The 26,770-nt window shown below is 37.2% G+C and overlaps 1 protein-coding gene across 9 annotated transcripts in view; it reads left to right on the forward strand.

The window, feature by feature from the left end:
- The window catches only part of STK33 (serine/threonine kinase 33), a 156,310-nt gene that overhangs the window by 17,375 nt on the left and 112,165 nt on the right, over positions 1–26,770 (forward strand). For 5 of the 9 annotated variants that reach the window (XM_004751914.3, XM_045065855.1, XM_013055788.2 and 2 more), the window contains one exon: positions 21,843–21,880. The exons of the other annotated variants lie outside the window; for them this stretch is intronic. The gene's annotated coding sequence lies outside the window, so the exon portion shown is untranslated. The remainder of the gene's footprint in view (positions 1–21,842; positions 21,881–26,770) is intronic. 9 annotated transcript variants of the gene reach the window in all.

Raw genomic sequence — 26,770 nt, forward strand, 5'->3', positions numbered from 1 at the left:
GAAGAGAAGCAGATTAATTCCAAAGAAAGTTGGAGGTAGAAACAAGATTTTTGGATTTAGAGAGAAGGAGGAGAGTAGAATGACTCTTAGATTGTGGTTTGGCTTCTTGGGTGACCTTGGGACCACTCACAGAAACAGGAAGCTGCAGAAGCAGAAGAGCAAGTCCAGGCATGGGTGGAGGGTGGAAGAGGAGGAAGGCGAGGTGATTATTGCTGTTATTATAAACAGGTTGGATTTGAGGTGCTTATGGGTCATCCTTGCTCAGGTCATATGCTCAGGGGACAGTTGTACGTGTCTGGTTGCTTGCTCTTACAGTAGCTGGGGTTCAGAGAGAGCGAGAGAGCGAGGGAGCTATGGCTACCAGATCTGGAACTGCTTCTGTGAACCAGGTCTTGGGTTCAATAGGTAGGAGCCTTCTGGGTGAGGGAAGCACAGTATACTTGATGACCTCCTGGTAACAGTGGACACTTCCTGGCAAGAATGTGGGTGAAATGAGAAGATCTGAATTCTAGGCTCCTCTTTGGCTTTCATTTCATTTATTTATTTGATTATTTTAAAATCATTTAAATTCATATTAACAGGTTGCCCTTCAGGTTGCCCATCAATATAAAATGTTCATCTACAGAAGAATAAACATGTCTGGGGTGCCTGAGTGGCTCAGTGGGTTAAACCTCTGCCTTCGGCTCACATCATGATCTCAGGGTCCTTGGATCGAGTCCCGCATCAGGCTCTCTGCTCAGCAGGGAGCCTGTTTCCCCCTCTATCTCTGCTTGCCTCTCTGCCTACTATGATCTCTCTCTCTGTCAAATAAATAAATAAAATCTTTAAAAAAAAAAAAAGAATAAACATGTCTGCTCTGCTGGTCCTCATAGTTGTTGAAAATTAGAATGTCCTTGAATGGACCTTCTGTTCCTGAGATTCTAATTTCAGGAATTGAACTCAAGTGTTTGAACATACTTTATAAATGTTAAAGTAAGAGTATAAACATGAATTAGTGGCACTTGGTATTTTGTAGAGATTATGTACATAAGGCTATAGATAGTGGCAAATGTGCAATGGCTCCTGATTGTCTTCCTCATGAAATTCAAACTTGAGCTGATTCTTTGGGGTTTGGGCCTATCTCTGGTGACTATAAAGTGAACCAAAATGATTGAATGTCATATTTTTTTGAAAGAGGAGCTATCAAAATTTGCCCACTGAAAATAAGAAAGAGAAAAAGAGATTGGTAATAACTATAACTTTGGTCCACAGTACTATTTGAAAGAGAGTATTACTTAATAATAATTTCCAGGAGCTGTGCTCAGTGATTTATATACTTGATTGAATTCTCACGGTTAACTATCAGTGCTCCCATTTTATAGATGAGCAAACTGGGGTTAGAGAACTTGCCTAAGGTCACACACCGGTAAATGGCAGAGCTTAGACGCAAGCCCAGCTCTTCCTATCCACAGAGCCTCTGCATGTAACTATCACAGTATATATTCTTTTGGTTTAAAGTTCAATTATTTTTTGACTAGATTATACTCATACATGGTATAATTTAAAAATAGAAGAGTATACAGTGAAAAAGTTTTCTTTTTGACCCAGTTCTCCTGATATTCGTTTCCCTAAAATGAGAGTCCTTTCAGAGATGTTCTGTATGTATGTGTAACTGTAAATTAAATATATAAAAATATGCATATATAATACCCATGAAGTACATTACATACAAATAAAATTTCACCCATTTTACACAAGCAGTAGTATACTACAGGCCTGCTCCTTAATTTTTTTTTCTTTTTGCCTAACAATATCTAGGAGATTATTTCAGTTAAAAAAAGGTTCTTCATTTTTAAATTGCTTATAGTATTCCACTGTATGCATATGCCACTAATCCCCTATTGAAGAACATTTGAGTCTTGGCCAATATTTCACTATTACAAACAATTTCTAATAAAGAACTTCGAACTGGAGTCACTTTGGGCACGTGCGAGTGAGTCCATTGCACATGCTAAACAAGAGCCTAGGGGGTTGCTCGGAGTATGGTCAAGTTCACTATAGGAAGAGTTATATTTCCTTACTAAGGTGGAAGGTGTTTGTTATTCCAAACATACAGGTGTGTGATAATCAATAACTACATAAATGCTTTTCTGTAATCATATATATGTAAGGGCTTGTAGACTTCAAAAATGAGCAAAAAGAAGGTTATGGCATAGTTGACTGACTCGGGGTGAGAGATGCTTGCATATGAGCAGACATTTACTCAACAGAGGGAAAATTCATTCCTAAAGAAAAATGGTTCATTACTGCACGGAAGAACTTCCCTGGAGATGCGCTGATGCATTTGACCATGAGTGGGATTACCGTACGATTCTTGTTTAAGAATGTTGCTATATAAAAATGGCTGTAATGGTTCTGTTGCCATTGAGTATATCCAGGAAATGGGCAAAGTGAATTTTTAAGATCTATATGTAAAGTGAAGAAAACCAAATTAAAATTGTACAGAAAGAACCGCAGAGCTCTAAGATGGAGTGGAATGAAGTGGTTTAAACACTTATATCTTCAGAGCTTCTGCATCGTTAGACTATAAGATGAAATGGAGATAAACATTAATAAATTGCATGGTACTTTATATTTTCCTGAGTTATTGAGTGGGCAATTACTATTTCCAGGAGTGGTTCTAGATATTCTGAGGTGAACATGAAGAGTATAGAAAAAAATAATTCATTTATATGTCTAGATAAACAAACTTAGGGAGGGTGACATGGCAGAATCAAGAAACATATTTAAGATTATTCTGCTTAAAGCACATTACATAAATAGTAAATAATAAATGAAGTTTGTGAAAAGCCATGTAGGCTTTTGAAATTTGGGTCACTGCTGAGTTAGATTTGCTGTCCTAACATTCTAATTTATTAATTATGCATTCTTCGAGGATCTTTGTTGGTTTTTCTTTCTGGCTACTTTCTGTTTCATAGTTATTAGCTGTAGAATCTATAGTTCTTGGACTCTAGAATGTAGACCAAAGTCACTTTAGTTAATAAAAATGTGAAATCTCTTACCCAAAAATATAGATAGCTTCTTAGTTTATTTGTATTACATTTGGAATATATTCATTACATGTCAAAGAGTGATACTACCATATTTCAGTCATTGTATCATATTAGCTACTAAGTACTAATCCCCGTTAACTCCGAACTGGAGTTTTGAAGCTCCTGTCCTGCACTTTCCTCAAAATGGATCCATCCATCTCACAACCTCTGTTCTGACCCATCTGAGTTCCTGCCATTGCCGGCTTGAGGCCCTCCCTCAAAGTCTGATTACACCAAGGTTGGCTAACTGATATGTAGGCTTTTCAGCAATTTATGACCCATGTTGCTTGACTTGTTTTCATGTGCATAACCCTTGACTTCAGTGTCCAAGAGCTCTTGTTTCCCGTAGATTTTCCCAGTTTGCTGATACTGACTTTGAGATTACCTGTGCATCTTTCTGGTTCGGCCGGGCCCAGAGTGGCTCTGTCCATTTTTGGTCCCACCTCGTTTGTCTGCCTCTTCACTTCTCACTTTGTTCCGCTTTCTCTCCACTGGAGAAGGAAGGAACAAAATAGAAATAAACACATTTTTAGGATGCGATCCTACATGTAGCTCATTATTATTTCATTCTTCTATGGGTTGTGATGTTTTTATGGACTGCTTATGTGTGCAGGTAGTTTGCTACCACAAATTAATCCATTTATAAAAGCACCATGAAACAAACTATTTTTACAAAGTTACCATGTCTCTGAGTCAGGCATTCACTTTTTTTTATTATTATTATTTTTTTAAAGATTTTATTTATTTATTTGACGGACAGAGATCACACGTAGGCAGAGAAGCAGGCAGAGGGAGAAGAGGAAGCAGGCTCCCCGCTGAGCAGAGAGCCTGATGTGGGGCTCGATCCCAGGACCCTGGGATCATGACCTGAGCTGAAGGCAGAGGCTTTAACCCACTGAGCCGCCCAGGCGCCCCAGGAATTCACTTTTAAATGTTCTAGTGAAGTATGCGATGGTGTTCATCAGAGTTCTGATAATGTTCACCCATGGGTTTGGAGGTAAAATGGAAAGCAGTAAGAATTTGGGGTTTACTTTGGTACCCTGGGGAGTTTTCCTTGAGCAAGAACTGCTGGAATTGATGGGGTGGTGGGAGCTTAGATACAGCATCTTACATGAAATCTTCCACACCCTTATGTACTAGTTGGCAGGTGTCATGATTCTCGAGGAACGGAGATACAATAGCTTGCACGGGACACTGAATGGACGGTAGCCCTGCCGGAGAAGGATCTGCGTATCATTTTGCCCAAGGGCTCATACCTCTCTAAGTCTCTGATTAAGTAGTTTCAGATAATGCTGGGGCAGTCCATTCTTTGTTCATGGCCATTGATCATTAATCAAGGAAGGGGAAGGGAATCATAGTGATGTTTAAAAATAGTTGATCATTTAAAATCATACCTGTACATTCTGCTTTGGTCGTTTCTCATAAATTTGTCAAAATGATATGGTAAAATTCTTTTAAAAACAGGAGATTCTAGGCTAATTTAATTTCTGTTCTTTCCCCCAATATTTTTTTTATTCTTTTTTTAAAAAATATTTTATTTATTTATTTGACAGAGAGAAATCACAAGTAGATGGAGAGGGAGGCAGAGAGAGAGAGAGGGAAGCAGGCTCCCTGCTGAGCAGAGAGCCCGATGCGGGACCCGATTCCAGGACCCTGAGACCATGACCGGAGCCGAAGGCAGCGGCTTAAACCACTGAGCCACCCAGGCGCCCCATTTTTTTTATTCTTTAAAAGAACGTAGAGTGATAGCTTATACATTCTGAAGATCAGGAAACATTTCTATTTTATTTATTTTTTAAGATTTTATTTGTTTATTTGACAGAGAGAGATTACAAGTAGACAGAGAGGCAGGCAGAGAGAGAGGGAAGCAGGCTCCCCGCTGAGCAGAGAGCCCGATGAGGGACTCGATCCCAGGACCCTGGGATCACGACCTGAGCCTAAGGCAGCGGCTTAACCCATTGAGGCACCCAGGCACCACGAAACATTTCTATTTTAAAATTAATTTAACATCTTTGGTTTCTGGTTTCAAAGATGTATTTTTCCCCCCAAAAACCGTATTGTTAACATTGTTTTATTACAAAATACAGAAAAACTGAAATTCTTATTGCTTATATTTACTTAGTATATGTGACTTGCTTCCTTTTAATACTATACATTTATTTCCTATGTCCTGGTTAGAAAATGGTGAATGTTGAAGTACATTTACAGTTAGGTCACAGTTTGAGATTACAGATGCCTTTTCTATGAAAAATGCACATTTTCTAATTTTTTGGCTTATAAGCCTCAAAGTCTATTTTACTCTTTGATGAGGACTAGTTCTTAAATTAAACCAATGGATTAGTGCATGAAATTTGTTGAAAGCTCTTTCTTTGCAATATTCTAAAGCTTCCTAAATAAACATCTGGTGTTCACCCTACATTTTTAAAATAACTTTTTATTTTGAGATAATTGCAGAGTCACATGCAGTCATAAGAAATAATAGAGAGAGATCCTGTTGGACTCTTCACCCAGTTTCCCCCAGTGGTAGCATTTTATGAAACTGCAGTCCAGTATCACAACCAGGAATTGATATAAATATAATCTGCATACCTTATGCAGATTTCACCAATTTTTACATATGTGTGTGTGTGTGTGTGTAGGATCCCTCATGCCACAACCACTTCCCTCTCCCCTCACCTAACCCCTGGGTACCACTGGTCTCATCTCCATGTCTGTATAGTGTTACCACTTCAAGAATGTTATATACATGCATCTTCCTTTCCCCCTCCATAATGCATAGTATCTGAAAATAAGAACAACTACAAGGAAAAGGGCAAAGGATTCTTAATATTTGAGCCTACATTATTAGGTGTTCTAAGGTTTTCTTTGAAAGAAAGGCAAAGCAATATTCCTTAATTCACTAGGCGAATTATTTTCCCTGGGCATAAATTACAGTTTTCATATACTAAAATACTGAGTATAAATCTGTATAGTTGACATATTCAAAAATGCTTGTAATTCAGCCTTCCACTTAAATATCACCTTTTCAGAGAGACTATTTTGAAGATTCAAACTACAGCAGTTTCCACGTTATTCTCAATCTCATTGCCCTCTATTTTCATGAGAGCACATGGATATTTTATGATTGGTTTCTCTCCCTCTCCCCCTTTACCCTTTTAAGCTCCATGAGAGTAGGGACAGTATTTGTACTTTTCATTTTATGTTTCCAGTGCCTCTACATAAAATGTTGTTATTGCATGACGGGCATTTCATAGATCTGAAAACATAACCATTTTTTTTGTTTACTTTGATGATACATTTTAATTTCTAATGGTGCCCTGACTATGCCTGAATTTCGATGTATAGTGCTGAAGGGTTTGAATCATTTTACTATAATTTAGTCAGTCAATGACTTGTTTGGGAATATTAAATCCCCAGGAGGCATTCCCTAGTCAGGTCTGTTTGAAGGCATCCAGTAGTCGTCTGTGAGTTGACAGAAGCCTAGAACATCGATCACTTGCCTGCTTTCATAGAATTACTCCTAAGAGTTTGATCTGATAGTAGATTTCCTGGGTTTGAAGCCTGTCTCTATCATTTATTAGCTGTGTGGCCTTCTGCAAATTAGCTAACCTCTCTGTATCTTGGTTTCATAATCTGTTAGATAAGGACATTAATAAGACCTATTTTATGGAGTTGTTATAAGAATTAAGTGAGACAGTGTCCTAAAAGTACTTAGATCACTTCCTGGCACGTAAAAGATGTTTAATAATAATGCCAGCAATGATTATTCAGTGGGAGAAAGTTAGTATATCTGTTTTATTCACACATCAAGCAGCTGAAATAACACAATTTATGGCATACATCTAATCAGATAGTAATGTATCATAAGAATTTTATCTATAATCGGAAAATGGATTTCAGGTTTATTTATTTCCTCTTATTACATTAGGTGGTTTTGTGAACATCAAATAGTTTGGAAAGTGCTGAAAGGAAATGAAATCTGAGCGGCCTGGGAACGTATTCTCTTGACTGTTGTTGTACTTCTTGCTCTGAATGAGAGAGGTCACCTTGGAACATAGACTGGTCTTACATTGTCCATGCAAATTATGATCACTACCATGAGTTTCCCAGACATCAGTTAAATGCTGATGGTGAGAGACAGTCATGAACAGGATTAGGAAGTAATTGCGGTTTGGTTTTACCTTCCGTTACTCTTCCTCTTAGAGCTCTCTCTTCTTTCTGTCTCAGCTGCCTGGATTCTCTGCTCCCTGCCCTCTGCACACCACCCTATAAGCATTTTTTATACCACCTACCAGTGTGGGTTTGCTACTGATTGGCTAACTCCTTAGACTAAGCTAGTCCCTGTGATATCTCCCTCCCCTGTAGCAAGAAGTTTACAAGAAGTTGCAAAGAAATGTTCGGGAGGTTCCATCTACATTTTACCCATCCTCCCCTAAAATTAACATCTTTAGTAACTATAGTCTAATGGCAATACCAGAAAATTAACATTGGTACAACCCACAGGGCTTATTCTATACATTTATGTATGTGTGTGTGTGTGTGTGTGTGTGTGTGTGTCTGGTTTGTGGATTTTTAAAAATCGCATGTGTAGTTTCTCCTGTAGTTTCTTCACTACTTGTAACCATCAAAATGCTCAATTGTACCATTGCTCCCTGTGCTACTTCTTGATGGCCACACCCAACCCTCCCCCTCTCTGTTGATCCCTGACTGTTTGTTCAAAAGTCCAGTTTTTGACTGGTACTAACAAAGCTGCTGTGAACATTCATCTACAGATTTCTGTGTGATCATAGATTATCATTTTGGGGGAATAAATGCCCAGAATACAATTTCTCGGTTATATGGTAAGACCATTTTTTAGTTTTCACTTATTTATTTATTTTTCGTTTAAAAGAAGCTGTCAAGCTATTTACCGGAGTGACTATATCATTTTGCATTTCCGCCAACACTAATTCTCTATACCCAACATGGGGCTAGAACTCACAACACTGAGATCAAGAGTCCCATGTTCTTCCTCCCGAGCCAACCAGTCCCCCATGAGTAGTCTCATTTCTCACATCCTCACAATTATTTGGTAGTGTCACTGATTTTTTTTTTTTTAAATTTTAGCCATTATGATGGTGATCTATCATTGTGATTTTAATTCACATTTCCCTAGTGACCGGTGATGCTGATTATCTTTTCATGTGCTTATTCGTCATTTGTGTATCTTTGGTGGAATGTCTGCTCATGTGTTTTGCCCATTTTCTAACTGGATTTTTTAATGTTTGAGAGTTCTTTACTTTTCGAGCTATAATTTGTCATCAGATGTGTGATTTTCAAATATTTTCTCCCAGTCTGTGTTTTGCCTTTTTAACACCTAATGAGGTCTTTCACAGGAGAAAATTTTTAATTTTGAGGAGGTTAACCTATCAGTTTTTCCTTCTTACCTATTTTGTTTTGGAAAAAAAAAAAAAGACTGGCATGCAGTTTGGAGTTTGTTGAAATTCTTGGAGCTGTGGGCTTATAGTTGTCATCATGTTTATAAAAATTCCAGCCATTATTTCTTTATTTTTTCTCTTCTCCTTTTGATACCTTGTTTGATATTGTCCTATAGGTCACTGTAGCCCTGTTTATTTTTACTCACTTTCCCCCACTTCCTTCTCTGTGCTTCATTTTGGCTAGTTCTTATTGCTTTGCCTTCAAATGAACTGATCTTTCCTTTGGAAGTGTCTAATATGCTAATATGTATCTACTCTACTTTTCATTTCAGGAATTGTAATTTTCATCTGTGGAGATTCCATTTGGATTGTTAAAAAAATTCTTCCATTTCTCTTCTAATCATGTTCATGTATTCCTCTCTCCTTCTAAAAATGTAGGGCATACGTATAATAGTTGTTTTAACATTCTTGACTGCTGGATCTATCTTCTCTGTCATTTGGGAGCCATATGCCTGCCAGCTTTTAACTGGATGTCAGTCATTATGACTTTCATGTTGTTGGTTGATGGATTAAATTGACTTTCTTCACATAGTGTTGGATTTTGTTCTGGCATGCAGTTAAGTTGCTTGAAGGCCTTCGAGGCCTTTTCAGTCTTGCTTTTAAGTTTAGTTAGGGCAGTTGTTTGCACAGTAGTTGTTGAAAAGACTTTTATAATTCATTGAATTACTTTGCTACCTTTGTTGGCAATCAGTTGACCTCTGTTCTGTTCTATTGATTTGCTCCTTGCCCCAGTACCACACTGTCTTGATTATTGCACCTTTTTATTGAGTCTTGAAACCAGGTAGTGTGACTCCTCCAACTTTTTTCTTTTTTGAGATTATTTTGTCTTTTCTGAAACCTTTGCCTTTATGAATACTCTCTGGAATCAGTTTGCCAATTTCTATAAAATATGCAGCAAAGTTGAGAATCACTGGACAGACCTTGGTAAAAGTGCATGCTTTCTGATAGTTCTTAGAAGTTGTTTTGTGGGCCTTCTCTAGAAAATACTTCTTAGGATGACTGGGCTTCATTCTACTTGAACTTCCATATTTTAATTTCTAAAAAATTGCTGTAATATGTATACTATCATATATTATATTATTATATATACACTAATAAATGCTTTTCTTTAGGTCTTTGGGTATATTTGTTGCCTTGTCCCTTTTAGTGTCTTTGGTAGTACTGAATTCTTATTGTTACAACATTGAGAATATAAGTGTTGATTTAGTAGGAGAAAAACAGGAAAGTAACATAGCACATCATTGATTAAATCTGTCAACGAAGGACGTATAAGAGAATTAAGCTTTTTCCTCTGTAGTATCAGAATTGATCTTCCTTCTGCTGTTACAGTTTCTTGACAGGTATTAGGGAAATATTCAGGGACACAGTTTTTATGGCACTGTAATGAATGAAATATCAATACTATAATGAAGTGGCATTCTTGCTTTTATATTTCCAAATGAGCTTGAGTTTTCAAAAACTTCAAAGAGGCTACTTTTTATTTTTGCTGCTATCTTGAAATATTTGCTTTAATAATGTTACATTTCTTGGTTACTTTAAATGATTTTTTTTCCTAGAATTTACCTAACCAAATTGCAGTATTCATTTTTACAATTATTTCTGAGTTGTGGTTTTGCATATATAAAACATTACCCACAATTTATGACTCCAGTTAAGTAAATTGGTCCTTTTAGTCTCTTGTTGTAAATACATGTAGATGTTATGAATAAGATCTTATAGGAACTTTTATGTCATTTTAATGGGTTCATGTTTGTATTGAATAATGCAATTGCAACTTTTAATTTCAATTTGGTGTGTTCACAGAATAAAATATTTGAATTAGCAAATGAATTAGGGCACCTCAGGACAGTGATGGAAAGAACTAAGAACTATATTCATTTTATTAGAGTGATCATATTGTTTTATGAGAAAACAAGCCATTTTGCTCTGGATGGCAATTATTTGCGGTAAAGAAGTACCTTGGAATTATAGATCATTTTTCAGTTTTATGGGCATTTCTGTCAGCTGAAAATAATTGCTGATTTGGGCTTTCCTTGGAGCAAGAAGTGGAAATTATTTTATTAACTTTGTATGGAGGCATCTTTTAGTCGTTAATTAGATATATTACTCTGGAAGCAGTGGAATATTGTTTTTTTAGAAGTTCAGAATTCTGTAATAGAAGCACAATAAAAGAATTAGTCAGCTGGAGAAAAGCGCCACATATGTGGTTCAGAGAATCTGAGGCTGATGATGATTTAGAGGGCAGCTAAGTGCTAATTGTATGTGCTACAGACATTGAGTCAAGAGGAGTTCAAAGCCTGAAAGATCCCGGTGAGCTTGGTTTTTGTTTTAAAAGATAGTGTGTGATGTACTTATCATGCCCATATTGGGACCACAAGAAGACTTTCCATCCTTCCCACAAAATGATCATCTGCTAGAGTTCCTTTGCATCTGATTCCCCACCCCATTCTGATATATACAAGCATAGCCCTTGTGTTTCTGAAATTGGGAGGACTAGCTGAACTGGTCGTATATTGGTTTGTTATAGCCTTATTCTGAAATGCACTCCTGCCAGGACTCTTTGTTTTCTTCATATCCCCTGAAATTAGGCTATGCCTTCAACCTTACGTTGTTCCAGCTACAAATCATAATAAGCAATCATTTTATGTCACTGAACTAGGTACCACGCAGTGTTCTAGATACTTTCCATGTATTGACTTATTTGATCCTCACGTCAGCTCTGCGAGATAGGGTAATATAATCTTTTCCATTTTACAGATGGAAACTGAGAAAAACATTGTCAGGCAGGAAGTGACTGAAGTGAGCTATGAATCAGATTCTCTGCTCTTAATCCTATTCTTTTCTTTTTAACTTGAATTGGTTAAGAAACCCCAAGTAAATTTGTATTATCAGTGTTTCTTTAATATTATTAACAATGTCCTGAGTTTGACAGCTCCAACTTTGTTACTAGAGACCCTCTAAAAAGCTTGTTTGGTAATTTCTTTAATTTCCACTAGAGGTCAGTCTAGCACCTGGCAATGTCAGTATTGTCTGCTTCCTGGTCTTGGAAGTGCAAAATTGCAAGTATACTAAGTTAAAGAAGTATGCTGTGAAAGACACTTGGGTAGCAGAATAATTTTTGAATTAGAAACATAATCAAAGAGTCATCTTTATAGTAATAAAGGGATATATGACTATTAAAGGACCCAATATCGGCTAAATAGATTGTATTTGCCAAATTTAATCAAGACATCCTGGGACCAAAAAAAAAAAAAAAAAAAAAAAAAAAAAAGATATCCTCGGAAATGATAACTGGTATAGAAAAGGCTAATGACCTTGACCTTTCTTTATTGCCTCTAAACTAACCACACATTAAATATTAAACCAATTTTGGGTTGCTACTCTCCCATTCCCATTTAATTCCTTCAAGGACGTAGAATATATTCTGAGAGTAATGAAATAGTGAAATTACTTAGTGTTCACTAATAGATACTCTCTGGTAATTTTAACACAATATGGGTCTGAGGATTTTTTTTAAGTATGCCCAGAGACTTTTATTTCTCAGCTTTCCTGTTTTAGAAATAACAAGGTATTGAATTACAATGCAGAAACCAGGAGGCTTCATTTAGAAGCAACATTTTCAGGCAACCTCTGTGGTTGGAAAAGAGGAGAGTCATATTTTGGAGGAATCTGGGTAGTTATTTGCAGAGTCCAGCACAGTCCTGAGAAGAGAGTAGTTTAACCAGGAATGTTAGTTCTGGGTAAAAAAATGGTTCTGACTCCTATAGGTTAAATAAAGTCTTTTAGGCAGCCTTCAAATGGACAGAAACAATCTGACTGGACTTCAGATGTGTCATATGGGAAATGAATGGTGACACACAGAAGAGGCCAGGCCAGGGAGGAAAGTTATACAGCTAGGTGGGTCAGCAGAGTTTGTAGGTCTGGATACCAAAGACGTTAAATTCAGGGGACCGCTGGAAGAGAGAGGAACAAGAGAGTCTTCCGCGTAGACAGAGAGAGAGAGAGAGAGAGAGAAGCAGATAGGATATTGGGTTTCCAGGGAGACAAGTCACACCTAAGACCTGAGGCCACTGAGCATGAAGGGAAGAACTGGTGATTCCTAACAGTCCCTTTCCCATGCTGTGTATTTAACACATGCCAGGTACTGTGTTAGGACACTTCGTATATATTATCCATTTCCCTTTGATCTTATAAGGCAGATTCGAATCCCCTTTTACAGACAAGATGACTGAGGCACAAAGAGTTTCAGTAACTTGCCCGGGGTAGTATAGCTTGTGCTTGGCTGGACTGAGAGTTGAACTCAGGGCTTTGTGACTCCTGCTGGGAAGCTGTGCTTCCTGATGCAGAAGGCATTTCTTTTCTGCCTCAGTTTTATGCTGCCTGCAGGGTAGGAATAGTCATAGGCTTACATCCAATGGGAAATTAACCCCATAGGTAAACCCCAATTACAGCAAAAGTAGAGGGTTATAACTTCCAGGGAGGTGGGAGTAGGGATATTTTTGTTAAAAATGTGAAGTTTCTTCACCTCTGCCTATATTCACAGTAAAGACCTATATTCTCCATGTAGCAGTGATTAGGTGGTGGTGAATCTATGCCTTGTACTTCTCACTACTTTGTTGTTTTTTTTTCCTCTCCTAAAATCCACTAATTATCTTACTAGGTGTTCTCTCTGTTGGCTTGGTTTTTCATAAATGGCACTACTGGAGGTGCCCTCTCAAGGACTTTCTAGAGTCTTAATAGGAAGAGTAGTGGGCCAAACTAAAAGGAAGTTTAGGGATCACTAATTTGGTCTGTCAGTATACTTTTGTCACTTTATTTTTACACCTGCAGGCAGCAGTGCTTCTGAGATCTTTTGGTCCTTTAAAGATAGCTTTGATCCTGGATCTCTTTCTGCTTGGGATATGTTTTTGAAGGGCTGAGGACAGAATGTCAGCTTTCTTCTCCCAAAGGCACCCGTTGCTGAATTTCCCCTATAATCTGGGGCTTTCATCATTTCCTCCATGTTGATGGTGGCACCAGACCTGGGGAATAGCGTTTATCTTTTGTTTTTTGACCTAAGTGACTGGTTAATGGTGAAAGGGCCATCAGCTAAGAATGCTTTTAATAAGGCCCTCTTTTTTGTGGTCTAGCCAGGGTCTATCGATGGTCAACTGCAAAAAGTATTCCCCAAGTTCTCTCACTTTTTTCATCTGAAGTTGCTTGAAGGTGATTCTTAGGAAGAGTACATCCACATACTGTACAAGGGCAAGCAAAAGCTGGATCTCTTTATATAGCTTTTAATCTCTTGGTTGAAACTTTGATTTATTTTGACAAAATAATATAGAATTCTTAACCTAGCAGTACCATGTGACACTGGATCCACAAGTGCCAGAATTCCCTTCTAAGTCTGTAGTGCAATTCTCTAAGGCCAAAGTGCCTACTTTCTTCCAAGAGGCTTTTGGGATTGAATTTACTTCTCTATTTTCAATCCATAGATGTCCAAAGTGAGTTCTCTCTCCCATGTGCTATTTCATAGAGAAAGAAGACATTTGATGGGAATTTCCCTACCAACCTAATCTACAAACCTGCTTGTGCCCAACCATTCTTCCTCAAATAGCTTCCCAACCCGCTCTCCTACTGGTTTCTGCCCTTGATTCTCCTATATCCTGCAAATAAAGTCATATTTTACAAAGACAGATCAGATCGTGTCATAGAGCTTACATATTACTTTTACATTGCTCTTAGGATAAAGGCCGAAATCTTTAATGTAGACTACCAGCCTCTTTACGAGATGGGCCCCGGCCTCCCTCATCATCTTTGACTGACAACAGCATAGCCCTTCTTCAGAGTCTAGCCGTCCTGGTCTCCTTTGGTTTCCTCAGGTCTGCCATGTTCCTGCCTGGATCCTCCTTTTGGAACACATTCTTTGCTTCCCCTAGTTAACTGCTCATGGTCCTTTAGATCTCTGCTCAAGTGTCATTCTTCAAGAGAAATCCCAATGTAGTCATATCTCTTTTAATATAACTTAATTTCATTTTTTCTACATGTTTTTATTGTCAAAAAGTTCAGTTTCTCCCTGATGAGGACTCTCCCTTCACTTTATATATTGTCTGAGAACCTGAAGTTTCCAAATGAGTGTTAGTTTCGGGTGCCAGGTAGAGAGGGACTGGAAATCTGGAAAGTACAATACAGCTGTATAAAGATTTGCTGTTGAAGACTGATCCTGCATAGCCCCAAAGGGGAAATCATCTCTGACATTGTGATGACCTGCCCAAATTACAGGATGTGTCAGTATTTGACACTCATACACGAAGTCATCATTCCCCAACACATAATCTTGTGTTATGGCGGTTATAGGCTAGGCTAGAGCCATTCGTCACTCTTCCTTCATGAGCGCTTGGGTTGAGTTGAGCTTGAGTCACCAACTAAGACAGCTCCTGCTTAGCAAATACTCTTTCAGTGACATTTGCTTCCCTTTCTGCCAGAAGACTTCAGTCATGGCCATGTCATGTTTACCCCAACAGGTTTCCTTAACTTTGAATCTCAAGGAATACTCTCAGAAGGCCTATGGGCTTTGCATTCCAAGAAGAAAGGTAGTTATTTTTAGGTTCTACAGCTAAAGAAAAATTCTATTACATCCAGATATAGGGTACTTACTCATCGTGCAGTCTGTCACTAAGGGAGGCAAACCCAAGAGACACTTTACAAAATAAAATTGGACTCAAGGACCCTTTTGCCTCTCCCCATACTGAGAAGCATGATTTCTAGCTAAAATAATTTAATCCATACCTTGTGGGCACTCTATTTAATCTCTGCTTTAGCAACCACCCCTTTACTCACTTATTGATCTATTATCCTTGTGATTATTTGTTTAAAACCTGGCTTCCTCACTATAATGTAGGTTCCTAGAAGGTACCAACTCTTTCTGTCTTCTTCACTGATATATCCTCCATGCCTTTCAAAGTGCTTTGCACATAGTTAACATTCCATGCATATTTGATGAGTGAATGTATTGTAAGTTTTTCAAAGTAGATTTTAATAGTAATAATGACTTCTAAAGATTCAGGAGATATTTAAAAAGTAAAGGCATATTAACCATACTCCCCATCATGGAAATAATTAAAAACTCAACAAGCATAATTAAACACAAAGAAAAATTCTGCATAACTAGGAAATGGCTAAGTTCTAGGCATGGACTGGTATCTAAGAAGTATAGTGAAATATGGATCAAATCTAGGAGGATGCTAAAAACTGATACACACTTCTCTGGTCTATAAAAAGAGTGTGAATTTCACTAAAAGGAAGTGGAAGGCTTTGAGTGTCCCTTCTATGAGGTTTAGGAGTTGGAGCAGGCCATGTGAAAAATTGGAAAATCCCAAAGGGAGCTAGTTCCATATCTCAGAATAGTGGGAAAATAAGGATAAGAGAACAGTATTTTTTTTTTTTTAATATTTGGCTTCTAACCTGTATTGAAATGAGAGGGGAGAAAGGAAGAAGTAAGCTTTGCAGAAGTTGACCAGAATCAAATGAATCAAGAAATAAATTAGCAAACCAAAGTTGGCCAAATTGCTTTACTCTAATTATACAGAAAAAGTGCATTTCATGTTAAGAATTATTTCAGGGGATGGGGTGCCTGGGTGGCTCAGTGGGTTAAAGCCTCTGCCTTTAGCTCAGGTCATGATCCCGGGGTCCTGGGATCAAGCCCCACACCTGGCTCTCTGCTCAGCGGGGAACCTGCTTCCCCCCTCTCTCTGCCTGCCTCTCTGCCTGCTTGTGATGTCTCTCTCTCTCTCTCTCTGTCTCTGTCTCTGTCAAATAAATAAATAAGATCTTTTAAAAAAAGAGAGAATTATTTCAGGGGAAAAAATTATTTTGGGAAACAGAAATTCCAGAAAAATGCATATCTGTTCACTCAAATAATATGAAGGGAACATAGAGTTTTTAAAAATTGGAATTAAAGAAAAGAAGGAAATTCCCTTCTAGAGATGAGAATCATGGGCTATGAGGCTTTGGAGCTGTTGCAGCCACATTCCCTGCCTCATGACGGAAGCTGGTCTGTCTATGATAGTAAGAGCAAGTCAACATGTAGAAGCAGAAAAAAAGACAGGAGACAAACCATCCTGGTTGAGACAAAAAGGCATGGTGATAGTGACATTCAAGTGTTATCAATAAGGTCCTGATGCTTTTTATGCATTTCTTAAAGATAGATGAGGTACTCCAGTATCCTTCTAATACATTGCTTTTCTTTGAGCTAGTTCACATTAGGCTTCTACCATATGCTTGCAACTAAGAGTTTTGTAAAATATAATTTAGATATAAAGACAGGCAGAGAAGATCCAACATATGCATTATAGGTGTGCCTGATAAAGAGAGCAGAACCGATGGACCGAAAAAAATTTAGATAGGTAATAATAATAAAAAAAAAACCTTTAGAAATTAAGGAAATTCGTAGTAGGTAGAATCAAAAAGGCACATGTGCTTTCTAGGAAAAACTGAAACAGGATGATCAACAGCAAGTAAGCACAAGATAGTAAAGTTAGTGTGCTTCAAGTTTAAGAATCTTATAGGCATCTGGGCAGAAAAAGTGAGTCACTCAAAAGGTGGAAAATCAGAGTGGCCTCAAATATGGTGAATAGTCAAAGCTAGGAGGCAATGGATAAGTGTTTCTAGAGCTTTGGTGGGGTATGTGTGGGAAGACCCAATACCTGGTCAAGCTATGGTTTATGTTTATAGTTTATATTTAAACAATATTCTCAAGTATTCAAGAACCTTGAATAACTGGTTCTTGAATAACTGGTTCCTAAAAAACTGCCTCGTGAGTCAAATTAGTTATTTATGTGACAAATAAGGGAAAAGAACTTAGGAATGGAGAAGCAGATACTCTTTGAAAGGATTGGCGGGACATGTGGAATCCACTCAAAATACTGAACTAAGTCAAATATAAATAACTGCATTTTATGAAAACAGAAGAAAATGTAAGGACTATACAATTAGTAGCGAGAGAGGATTTATAACAAGTATAAGGTGGAGGAAGATAGAAGAGGTGAAGTTATATATAAATGGGTGAACTCATTTTTCTTTCTTTCTTTCTTTCTTTTTTTAAAGATTTTATTTATTTATTTGACAGACAAAGATCACAAGTAGGCAGAGAGACAGGCAGAGAGAGAGGAGGAAGAGAGCCCAATGCGGGGCTCGATCCCAGGACCTTGGGACCACGACCCGAACTGAAGGCAGAGGCTTTAACCCACTGAGTCACCCAGGCTCCCCTGAACTCATTTTTCTTAGTGGAGAGAGAGTCAGTAGATCCAGCCTAACGTTGATGAATTTGCTGGTCTGAGGTGAATCTTGGCACTGCCACATACAAGCTGTGTAACTTTAGATAAGTTTAAACCTCATCTGTAGTCACAGAATCTTCATCTGTGTCATGGAGATAATGACACTACCAACCTACCGAGATTGTGGCGAGGATTAAATGCAGTAATGTATGTGAAGTGCTCCAACCAGTGCCCAGCCTGGAGTGAGCAATCAATAAAATTGACTCTTATATATTATTATTATTATTATTATTATTATTATTATTTTAAGGAAAAAATATGGGCAGATAGTTTTATGAAATTGGGATGTGGGGGTCTTTCTAAGCATAACTCTAAGCCCGGAGACCATAAAGGAAAAGATTAATAACTTGACCTCGGAAAAAGTAGAAGCTTTTGCATGGCAAAACCACCATGATAAGAATCAATGAACAAATACTCAAGTAGGGGAGAATAACTGCCATCTATTTGACAGAAGAAGGGTTGATATTATTAACATTCGGGGGTCACAGATAGGTAAGCTAATGAGAAATATAAAGAACCCAGTGTAAAAACAGATAATCTAAGTGAATATTTTACAGAAAGATAGCAATGATAAAAATTTGAAAAAATAGTCTCACTTATAATTAAAGAGGTAGAAATTTAAAAGGTGATGCCATTTTTCACTTATCAAATTGATACAGATGAGAAAGTTTGAAAATATTTAATGATAGGGTATGGCAAAATAGGCATTATTGGACCTTTTTTGGGGGGCAAGTTGGCATTGTCAAAATTAGAAATGTTCATACCTTTTATCTCTGCAATACTACTTTTAAGAATATATTTTACAAATATATTGAGAGTACAACAATATATGTAAAAGGGTATTGTTTTATAGCATTGCTTAAAGGAGAAGGGATTTGGAAACAATTTACTTGACTACTGATAAGAGTTTTTAAAGTAACTTAAGGTTCTTATGTACCTTGGAATATTATATAGCCATTAAAACAAAAGATATAAAAATTTATGTACTGATAATGGGAAAGAGGCCAAGCTATAGTATTTAGACAAAAAAGTAAGTTATATGAGACTAGATATAATATTATTTTATTTACTAAAAATAATACATAATTTATTCATATAAATGCATAGAAGAATTCTAGAATGTTACATAAGAACCATTAAAAGTAGTTGTCTCTGAGGTGGAAAATGGAGATGTTATGAACTTCTGTTTTCATTTCACACCTTTTGGACTCTTCCAAATTTTATTGCAGGAGTCATCTTTTAATTTTATAGTAACTATAAAACAACAAAAAAGTAATCTTCCATTGATGGTGACTGGTGACTATGTTGGTTTTGAAAATTGAATTTAATATTTTGGGAATAAAGTTATGTGGGATAAATAGCAAAACAAATCAAGTAAGGTCAACTATTCAACAGAGATTATAAGTCCTAACTTTGCATGAAGCACTGAATGGACTTTTCCTGATGCTTGCGGTCCTGGGGAACAGATGATGCCTGATAAATGCTATAAAGAGAGATTCAGACATTTCTCCTAGAGGTTGTGTTTTCCTAATTAAAACCAGATGAAAGATCTGTTTGCAAACACTGTTTTCACTACACGACCATTGTGGCAATACCAACCCAGAAACTAGCATCAAGGACAAAAGCAGTGCTTTTGTTAAGCTTTGTGAATTCAGCTATGCCAGTTTGTTGCCTTTGGTTTCAGTTATCATAAGTAATGGCTGCTGATGGGGGAGAGAAAATGTGAGCAGGTGTGCTCATGATGATACTGATGGTGATAGGAAAAGGAGATGCAGTATTCCTGAGCAAAAACTAGGTTTGATCAAATCCTCTATCAGTGATGCTTAACTTTTATGTCACTACATACTTATTGCTGTAAAGGCAATGATTTTATGAAAAAGATTGTACTTTCATGGAACCAAGCAGATCCCAGCATTTCCTGGAGGATGGCCATATAATTCATACAAATCTATTTAGAAATTGTGACTTTTTTCTATTAGAGACCCTGTGATTTCTCAAAATCTTGTGATTCCATTGAGCTCAAGACATTTGAACAACAGGAAATGATTTCACTATCCCATTGGCATTGGCTGTTTGATCCTAAATATCCACATAGTTCTGATATTTTTAAAATTTTTATTTATATTCATTCAATTAACATATAACGTAATGTTGGCTTCAGATGTAGAGTTCATTGATTCATCAGTTGCATGTAAACCCAGTGCTCATTACATCACGTGCCTTCCTTAATGCCCATCACCCGCTTACTCCTTCTCCCTACACTTCCCTCCAGTATACTACCCTCTCCTCCCCTCCAGCAACCCTAAGTTTGTTTCTAGAATTAAGAGTCTCTTATGATTTGTCTCCCTCTCTGATTTCATCTTACTTTATTTTTTCCTCCCTTCCCCTGTGCTCCTTTGTTTTGTTCCTTAAATTCCACATATGAGTGAAAGCCATAGTTCTGCTCTGAACTGAACGCTTGTTTTGAAAACCTGAATTTGCTGCAGAGTAGCTGATATATTAGGAAACATTTTGAGCATAAATGAGCTTTGTATTTGCTTATGCACAATTTTGTCAGCAAGAAATACCAGGTGAACCACAGAATACTGCATCTAGTTGAACTGAGCCGTGCAGGAGTGTACAAAACGGCACCTCCACACGCCTGGGATGTCTCCCAGCTACCTCACTCGGGGCGCTATGAGCCACACACACCAGCGGATGCTGCCACACCCCTTCCCTCTGATTCGCTCTGATTCGCTCTGATTTCCGAGAGCCTTGGCTCTGCGGCTTAGCAATTTAGCTCATGAACTCCGGCCTTCCCAACACTCACATTCACAAGCAAACTTCAGGTCTTTTTCAAAATAAGGTAGCCCTCAGGGAGATTCAAATGAAAACCACATTGAGATATCACCTTACACCTGTTAGAATGGCCAAAATTAACAAGACAGGAAACAACATGTGTTGGAGGGGATGTGGAGAAAGGGGAACCCTCTTCCACTGTTGGTGGGAATGCAAGTTGGTGCAGCCTCTTCGGAGAACAGTGTGGAGATTCCTCAAGAAATTAAAAATAGAACTTCCCTAAGACCCTGCAATTGCACTCCTGGGTATTTACCCCAAAGATACAGATGTAGTGAAAAGAAGGGCCATCTGTACCCCAATGTTTATAGCAGCAATGGCCACGGTTGCCAAACTGTGGAAAGAACCAAGATACCCTTCTACGGACGAATGGATAAGGAAGATGTGGTCCATATACACTATGGAGTATTATGCCTCCATCAGAAAGAATGAATGCCCAACTTTTGTAGCAACATGGACAGGACTGGAAGAGATTATGCTGAGTGAAATAAGTCAAGCAGAGAGAGTCCATTATCATATGGTTTCACTTATTTGTGGAGCATAACAAATAGCATGGAGAACATGGGGAGTTAGAGACCAGAAGGGAGTTGGGGGAAATTGGAAGGGGAGGTGAATCATGAGAGACTATGGACTCTGAAAAACAATCTGAGGGGTTTGAAGTGGCGGGGGGGGGGGGGTGGGAGGTTGGAGTACCAGGTGGTGGGTATTATAGAGGGCACGGATTGCAAGGAGCACTGGGTGTGGTGAAAAAATGAATACTGTTATGCTGAAAATAAATAAATTTAATTAAAAAAATAAGGTAATATACTTATGTATTTCTTAACCATTTAACATATATAAAGCTGGGCTACCATTTTTCTTAGGTTTCTATCTTTTGTGTGTGTATCACAAAGTTTTTGAGTATTGTGTCCCGAACTGCATTTCCCTCATAAGTCCCGTGTTTTCTAGTGTGTGATTTTTCTAGTCTAGTGATTTTTAGGGACATAGATGTCTCCTTATAGCAAAAATAACGACCTCTTTGAGCAAATCTATGCTGATCCTTTTTCCTTTTCATTTTAAGTTTATATAACACATCTGATTTGCAAAATTTCTTGAACAAACACCCCCGATGGATGATGGGAATCTCCTTTTTCCTTTTGTTGCAGGTACTCCATTGCACCAAGTTAGCCCAGCATTTCCAGGGGTAAGCCGACTTCTCTAGTTCTTTACTGACAATTGGTTAGGCCTTTATAGTTCACATATACTAATGAATTGAGTGATTTTTCAACATTAAAATTTTTGCAAAGAATTTCATCTTGGAAAAAGACCTCAAATACTACATGTTGAACTCCTCTGGACTTCTCTAGATCTCTATAACTTAAGTTTCATTATACTGCTGACTTTCCATACATTTATTGTTATATGAAGAAAATACCATACCAAGTTTGTGGTGTGAAATACAAAGGTCAGGTAGCATGGGATTGAAAGCCATATATTTATTATTTGGAAATGAAATATTTGGGAAGAAGTTAGCCATCTTTCTTTGAGGGTTTTGTCTACTACAGTGATGATTTAGGTTTACATAAAATCTTTCATGTTGCAAGTTGAAGTTCTTTTTGAGGTTCTAACATGATATGCATAGATCCAAGGAGTCACAAGTGTATAGTCACCTTCTTAACATCTGACTTAGAATGCTTACCCTGTACTCAGATTCTGTTCCCTGTTGTATTTTGCTCAGTAGTTGCCTTGTGAATTATTTCTGTAAAATATGAAGAGTAGGAATGTATATTTTGGCTTGAATACTTGGTTTAAGATTTACTTTATGTTAAAAAAGTACAGACTTAAAAAAAGATTATTTATTTATTTATTTATTTGAGAGAGAGAGACAGAGACAGAGACAGAGATAGCAAGAGGGAGCATGAGTGGGGAGGAGAGGGAGAGGCAGGTTCCCCACTGAGCAGGGAGCCTGATATGGGGTTCAATCCCAGGATTCTGGGATCATGGTCTGAGCTGAAGGCAGATGCTTAACCAACTGAGCCACCCAGGCACCCCTGAAGTATAGACTTTTACTCTAACTTTGGAAGATGGGAATGTGGCCTTCCTTAATTGACATTTAAGAATTCTTTTAATTTTCTCTTTGAAAGAAAGTATCTTTGCCAGTTTAGCAGAGGGACATTACAGCCATGACCTTAAAATCTCCTCCTCTAAGTGGTGATGCAACATGGGGGCTTAAGTGGGTACGAGAAGAATCAATGAAACAAGATGGGATTGGGAGGGAGACCAACCATAAGTGACTCTTAATCTCACAAAACAATCTGAGAGTTGCTGGGGGGAGGGGGCTTGGGAGAGAGGGGGTGGGGTTATGGACATTGGGGAGGGTATGTGCTATGGTGAGTGCTGTGAAGTGTGTAAACCTGGCGATTCACAGACCTGTACCCCTGGGGATAAACATATATGTTTATAAAAAATAAAAAAAATTAAAAAAAAAATCTCCTCCTCTTCTTCACTCATTCTTCAGAGAATACATACTTGTTAAGTGCCTACTATGTGTTGTACTGTTTTATATCTGGATAATATGATGATGAGTAAAAACAGTACTGTCCTTCCTCTCTAATCTAGTGGGGAAGATAGACATTCATCAATTACTGACCAAAATATGTAATTATAAATTGTGTTAAGTGCAATGAAGAAAAAAGCACAGGGAGACCTAATTTGGATAAGTGATTAAAAAAAGGCCTTTCTGAGGAAGTGACATTTAAACCGAGACCTACAGGATAAGGAGTTTACCGGAAGGGAAAGGGGGTGGAAGGATTTCCAGGCAGAGGCAAGAGGTTTTGTGATATCATTTTATAGTACTTATGACCTTTTTAGATGCTTATATAATTAGGTACTAGTCTATGAGCAAGACAGTTTATAGAGCTGTGTTACTGAAAAGATGCATATAAATTACATTTTTATAAATGAATTCCTGAATTCCTGCAGGCTTACATTATATTCACTGTGCTATATCATCTGCATTTGATTGATGTTCAGTTACTTCAATTACTGCTAGATTGATCTTTCTAAAGCACAACTTTGATGATGCTTTTTCCTGCTCAGAAATCTTTACCAGCTCCCCAATTACTCAATAAAGTCCAGACTTCTCAGCCTTATGGTCAAGCTATTCCAAATTGGTCCTAGTTTCAATGTCCTCCTTCATCTTTAGTTATTCCTCTTCGGGCAGTACTCTGTGTTAACCAACAGAACTTCTAGATGAGTATATGTCTGCCTTCACTTGTGTTAACTTCTCTTTCCTTGCAATGTGTCTACCTTCTTCCAAGCTGGTCATGCATATTTCCAGGCCCATCGCAAATGTTCCCATCAAATCTCAGCATCTTTCTCCGATCCCTCAAGCTGTATGTCACTTCTTTCTCTTCTCACTTCTTATGACATTTTATTTTTACTGCTCTTGAGGCACTTCTCCCTTCTTACTTTGTTTTGAAGTTATTTCTAGGCATGTCTTATCTTCCCAGCTACTTATAAGCTTCTTGAGGCCAAAGTCTGTGATGGGTAAGTCTTTGCTTCTCTTGCTGTGCCTGACACAATCCCTTGCAAATGTAGCCTCCAAAGAAAAATTTTGGAAGGAATTTGTAAGTTAATTTTTGGTTGCTTGATTGCTCTTCAAAAGTAGTTAATGATTTCTAAACAGATGTATCCAGGGACTGAAATATAAATATATATAAGAATCTTTTGTAATGTTAGTCTTCCTAAATTCAGATTTTCTTACAAAGGGGTGTGAGTTGTTTGGGATGTCTATATGTCTTTTTGCCCATTTCAGTGACATTGATTCACAGAGATTATTTTAGATTCATAAGTGGTGCTGTCATTTCCATTTTTGCCTCCCTTTTGAAGGTTTGCATGCTCATTTAGCCGTAAAAAAGAATGAAAAGAACAAATCAGCACCCTCTCTGGTTGTTGATACCCAGCGGGGAGAAATAGATTTGAAAGCATGTCTAGGTAATGTATTTATTTTGATTGTTTTGGGTTTTCCAAGTGAATGTGACTTTAAATGAGTTTGGAATAGTTCCATATAGAATTTCGTTATTCATTGGTTCATTTGGACCTATACTTTTGGTAAACAACTTCCTATTTATAACTTTTTATTAAAACCTATTTCCCTTCGAGAAGTTGTGCCCTTCACTTCTATTTGAATAAACATTTGAACAGCTTTTAGATAGCTCTTCAACATATGACTGTAAGACCCATGTCATGACTTTAGTTGATATAATTCTGAGGGTTTTTTTTTTAACTGAAATAACATTATCTCAAGTGATATTTTAAATATACAAGTGGTGATATATTTCTTATAGAAATGTGTATCTCCAAGGACAGTTAAAACAAAGTATGTGTAAATATTTATAATTGATTTAGTATTTGTAATTAACTTTATTGTTTTGGCTAGAAGCATTTCTTTACAAGTCTCAGTTAAATTCATTTCTTCCTCCTTTTATAAGTGGTAGTTTTTAAAATGAGAAATCATTTAGAAATTCCACATCTTTACGATTAGCTCTGTTGTTCTTAAAATTTAGCCTTGGGATAGAATATGATTCTGTACCAGTTAATGAGTGTATATGAATTATCAGAGGGTTTTTTCCTTAAATATATTCTTTACTTTTCATATAAAATTATAAAAAAACAAAAATATTAAAAAGTTATAAGGAAAAAATGAAATGTGTCCTTCATTCAGAATTCTTCAGAAACAATCATCACAGTAGCTATTTGTTAATGAAGATCAATCTCTGACTACATAGTAATTATGACCACATATAAATCTGGGTTAAAAAAATCTAACTTCTGCTCTGGAGGCAGTTTTCATATTGGATTAAGCTGGGGACCCTAGATTTTTCAAAATTCCCTTAAGATTATTTTGACATGATAATTGTGGATTACTATTTAGAAAGATCATGTGACAGGAGACTATTAAATTTTTCTAGTTACATTGTTTACATGATGAGTATTTCTAAAGACTGTGTGTTTTATTTTCCTAGTCTTATAAATTTGAAATACCTTGTTTTATCAACAAATGTGGCCGAGAAAAGTAGTAGTGCTGTAATTCCCATAGTTAAAAACTATGTGGTTTTGAGCCATTAATCACTGAAGGCATTTGAAAATGTTTTCATCTGCTAATTTGAGTGATGGTTCAATTGTCAATGTAGTGTTCCTCTCTTTGATTCCTTGGATCCATGTCATAGGACAAGATCCTTTATGTAATTTTCATTTGGTCATATGCGACAGCATGTCGGGATCCAATAAATGACTAGAAGAAGACCTTGAGAACAGATATAGAGTCTGTATTCAGCAGCATCAAATTGAAGGAGGTAATAAGAAGCTCTAAAAGGTGGAAATGAAATCATTTTGTTTATTAAGGTTCTTTCATGCATTCAGAAGTTTGATTTCATTGAATTATGTGCTTGATATTGTTTTGGAGTTTTTCAGCCCTGGCACTACTGATAGTTTGGACTGAACAATTCTTTTTGAGGGGTCGTCCTATGCATTGTAGATGTTCAGCGACATCTCTGGCTTCTATCCTCAGATGCCACTAGTGCGATCCCAGTTGTGACAATTAAATATGACCCCAGACATTGCCAGATATCCTCCAGGGGACAAAAATCATCTCTGGTTGAGAATCATTGTTTTAGATGAACACTGTAAAAGCAAATTTTTTGAAATGCATTTTGCATTTTTTCCCTGTTTCAAATATTGTACATGTTCCATGTGATTTGATCTTTCAATACTTTCCAGGTAGTGCCCTACCTGAAAAAAAATGGCTTAGGTGCTATAATGGAATATGGAACTAGCCATATTAGCTATAGAACTGCTGAAAAACCTTACGTTTGAAAATTAACAAGTGATTTAATCATGGTTCTATAGCATTTGTAACATCCTGGATCAAAGAATCTACCTCTTTCTTGATCTTTTGAAAAATATGTTGGAGCCTAAGAAAAAATTTTGACAAAGAAAGCTTCTAATGCCCGTTATTTTTCCTCCTCTAAGTATGATCCTATTCATCTTTTGTTTTAAAGGCTCTGTAACTTATTGGTACTGCATAAAAATT

This window comes from Mustela putorius, unplaced genomic scaffold (genome assembly GCF_011764305.1).
Source record: "Mustela putorius furo isolate JIRA1106 unplaced genomic scaffold, ASM1176430v1.1 tig00003859_pilon_pilon_pilon, whole genome shotgun sequence".
NCBI classification, from domain to species: domain Eukaryota; kingdom Metazoa; phylum Chordata; class Mammalia; order Carnivora; family Mustelidae; genus Mustela; species Mustela putorius.